Raw genomic sequence first — 4387 nt, 5'->3', positions numbered from 1 at the left:
TCTTAAGGAGTGCCCTGCATTTTCTCACCCAGACATTGTCTGATGCACATGAAGTCACAGCTTAGCGGAGTTACTTACCACACATGGTTTTAATTGCCTCTGACGAGCTGAATAACCAATGATGTACAGAAAGGCCTTTCAAATCCCAATAAAAATCAGATGGCTGGGTTATAGTTAGAGGGTTGGGTTAGGATTTTGGGTTAGGTGATAAGGTTGGGATTAGGGTTGTAGTTAGTCGGTTTTGGTTAGGATTCAGGGTTAGGGTTTAGGGTTAGGCGGTTAGGGTTAATGTTAGGGTTTAGGATTAGGGTTCGGGATTCAGCCAGGGCCGGGTGTCTGATAGGAGCAGCCCCAGATGGTTTATCCTGCTCCTCATTAAGATCACTGTACAGGCTGTTTGAGTGGATCCAGAGGCCAGCAGACACCCGGCTGCAGCTGTGTGGCATTTTGTGGAGAAGTGGAGGGAGTGGCTGGCTGGAGTGCTGCTGTTGAAGTTCAGGTGAATCTGCCTTTTCATATCACAGCGGCCTGCTCCTGTTTCAAAATGGCAGCCTCCATAGGCCCTCTGCCCGTAGCAAAGCACAGAGAAATACAATGGCCTGTAGTGTGCTGTAGGAGCTTTACACCAGCAAAACAGCCTAAAATAATGATATTGGTCTAAGGTTCGGATTATTGTATTTTTTGCCTTTGTTGGGATTTGCTGGTGTGTGTAGAGTATTTTTTCATGATGAGCCACTAGATGGCAGCTGTGCATGCCCTCACATTCTTAAGGTCAGAGTGCAGAGAACTGCAAGAATCAGAGTTTTAAAACGTGTCTGCTCCATTTGCACACATAGCTGGCGTGTAGGTCATTGTGAGGGGTGCTTTTTTAACCCTTGTGTTTGGTTTAGGTCAAATTGACCCCTTTTAAACTTTTAGTTAAAGGGGAATGACACTTTTTAGAGACTAAATCAGTGTAAATTTGGCTCTTTTGTGTTTTTATTTGTCCGTCAGTATCTGATTTTGCTTTATGTCTTTATGTGGCTTCTTTGAATGCAAGATGAAGATGAAAAATAATTGAGAATGTCCGTAACCTTCTGCATGAAAAACGTTTTATCTTAAAATTTTCACTGATAAAAAAATATTTATGCCCTGCATACATTCATTATCTTTATCACTTTTTATCATCTTTAAAAATGAATGACATTTTCATTGTTTAATATGATCTAGCAGAGGTAAATGGTAACCATTAGCCATATGTATTGTTTATATTGTTAGGAATTGAGATGAAGATAATATATACTGAGTATTTTCGCATAAATTTTATTTCTGTATTGCTTTAAAATCTCAGTATTTTCCTGGGTATATTTGACCCAAGCTGACAATTTCAGTGATGAAAGAGTAAACTGAACACTAGGGTTAAAATGGTTTTACTGGGTATAAAATAGGCTAGTTATTTTGTTGTTTGTCTTTTTTTTTTTAATTTTTTTTTTTTTATAACCTTTTCTTGCTTTCTTACTGTTGCAGTGTAGTTATATTGGTGGTTGCCCTCATCACCGCAACACGGTTTGAGTCAGTAGAGTACTGAGAAGCTTGAGCTCTTCTCTGAAATGCAGGCTACTGAAGAAGCTTGTGCCTGACTGCAAACTACAGGCCTGAGTCACCAAAAGCAGCTTCTCTCTGTATCTCACAAAGCTCCGTTAGCTCCTCATCCAGATGTTTCTGCTGCGCCTGCATGTTTATTCTGTATTTCTTCAGTGGCGTCAGCGTCTGCTGGGCTATATGGCCAATTTACAGCCATTTTCTTCACTGAAAAGGGGAATTTCTTATATGAGCCGCTAGCGATGGAGTTGCATGTTTAGATGCTTGGCCGTAGTAACAGTGTACTGTGACGTTACTTAATTTAAGCAGCGTGCAGTGCTGCCCATTTGCAATGTTTGCGCACTTTATTATTTCGCACGTGTGTAATACTGTCCCAGAATATGAGCGGAGTGTAATTCCTGCTGTAATCGTATATTTGGGCCTGACCCGGGTTGTATAGTACTCAGGTGCTGAGCCAGACCAGGGTGGACACTCTGCTGTAGAATTTAGTGGGAGCAGGTCGGACTCCGGTGTTACTTCATTACATCATCTGCTTTTTGGTGAGGGTGGTGTTGCCCTCCTGTCTCATAGTGCCCCCCCCCCCCCCCTCACCACCACCACCACCCACCCCAGTTCCCAATCCACAAAGGCTGTAGCCATGTGGGGACAGTGTATGGGCACTGCCCTCTATTCTTGTTTTAGGGGCAGCCCTTCTGACTGACGGGAAGCTCTCACTTTCTCCGGACCAAGATAAAAATATTGAAGTGCTATAAACCCGCTGTGCCCGAGCCTGTGTTCAGTACCCTTGAAATTCTAAGAGGATCTCTGAGCAACTGTGGTTGTAGCGTATGTCTCTGTTTCTGTTTAATTAACTCCTGACCCCTGCTGGTGAGAATGTGTGGACGACTGCTCTGTCAGTTGGGCTTCAGAGCGCTGTGCAGGATTAGCGCTGGCCTGGGACTTCGCAGCTCATAAAAACTTCGGTTTCTACGCTGGCGAGGCAATTGTTTTTAGATTATCACATTCTTCTGATGGCAAACATGCTTTTTGATGGGTTGCAAAGAACACAGAGGATAAACTGTTTATTTGAGGATTCCTTTGCAATGAGGAAAGGGTTTTTGTGGGTTGGTGAGAAGTTGACTTTGTCGTACGCAGTTAAGAGCAGGGCGTATGTTCCCAGGATGGGGTCTTTCTGCTGTAGCTTAAAAATCATACCATCCTGCTGGAGCAGTTATTAAGCACACAGAAACACACTTATGGGTGTGGTAGAGTGACATAGACTTGATATTACAGGGACAGCGAAATGAGCGATTTTTTCTTCTCTATGAAGCTCTCTGTGGAGGAACTGCAGCGAGTGATGTCTTTCAATGGGGATTGAAGACCATTCCTGAAAATGAAAAAAGAAAGAGATGATTGAATTATTAACGCATTCTGTTATGAAACCAATGTTTCTGTCCTTCATCATTATACTTCATTGGAGCTATTGAGACTAATATTGAGAACAAAAGCATTACGCAAAATTTTATGGAACTTATTAAAGCATGGCTGGACAGAGTGTTTCAGGGCTCTTTTGGAAATCACATTGTGCAGCAAACATGTTCCCTTTTTTTGGCAAATCCTCCAGAAAAACTTTAATTTGTCTAGCCCAGTGACGGATGCCCGACCTCGAGCACACTGTGTTCTCTTGGACAGAGACCCCAGTCTCTCCATGGTGCAAACTGGGGTATTAAAATCAAAGAGCATCAGCAGCAGCTAGCGTGAAGGGGAATGGGAGAGAAAGAAGAAAAAGAAAGTTTGTGTTAGAAATGGGTAGAAATGCATGCTCAGTGGGTCCGGATGGGGGGAAAGCAGAGGGGGGACCCCCAAAACCCCTGAAGTGACTGACAGTCCATAAACAGACAACGGAGCCCCACTAGGAGCAGAGAAAAGCCGGTCCTGCCTGACACCAGGGTCACAGGGTCGCCCCTCAGCCACGGCAGGCAGCTTAGGGGTCCTCCGGTTCCCCCTGTCCCGGAGGTGGGCCAGGCCGAGCAGCTGGGGGGTGTCAGGAGGTACAAAGAGCCATCTGTGCGTGGCAAACTGTCCCCACCAGGCCCTGGCTGCACACCTCATTAAACCCTCCACTTCATCAGGCCACCACGCTCCCTCTCGCTCTCCAGCGCGTGGGGACCGCACGCTCAGGCCGTTCCCAACACCTCGCCCTCCCCTCACAGACCTTTCTCCTTCATCTCCAGTTCCCATACCCCACCCCCCTTCCCCAAAAAAAAAGACAAAGAGTTTTGGACAGCTTCCCTGTTTAGTGATCCATCTCGCCATTGGGGTGTCCTGACAAAGCAAAAAAATTAAAAAAAACTTCCCCCTCATGTTGGTATTATTTTAATATAATGGGTCCATGTGGTCAGGGAAAAATAGCATTTATGGAATTTTAAATTTATTGTGGGATATTTTGAACAATTTTGGTTCAATAATGAAGTATTTATTTTATTATACAAGACATAAAGTAACATAGGAGAAAAACCACATCAGTAAGGATTTGATGGGGCTGCATCTATCAGTTAATTTAGAGTGTTTGTTCTTGCCTTCATGGGGTGACGGCATTATTTATTTGCGGTTAGGGAAAAGTAATGGCCCAGGACAAGCAGACTGGGGGGGGGGGGGGGGGGGTTTCGACACATTTAATTTATGGGTTTGGGAGGGATTCTCTCACAGTGCCCCCAAAGTGGCAAAATGCCAATGCTGGCTGGTCTGCCGCGCAGGTTCTGTTTGGCGCCCCCCCTCTTCTCTCAGGACCCTCTGTCACATGGAGGCGTAGCGGTTATTTTGGATT

This window comes from Anguilla anguilla, chromosome 18 (assembly GCF_013347855.1).
Source record: "Anguilla anguilla isolate fAngAng1 chromosome 18, fAngAng1.pri, whole genome shotgun sequence".
Classification (NCBI taxonomy): domain Eukaryota; kingdom Metazoa; phylum Chordata; class Actinopteri; order Anguilliformes; family Anguillidae; genus Anguilla; species Anguilla anguilla.
The sequence above is the reverse complement of the archived record's forward strand: the minus strand, read 5'-3'. Positions refer to the sequence as shown.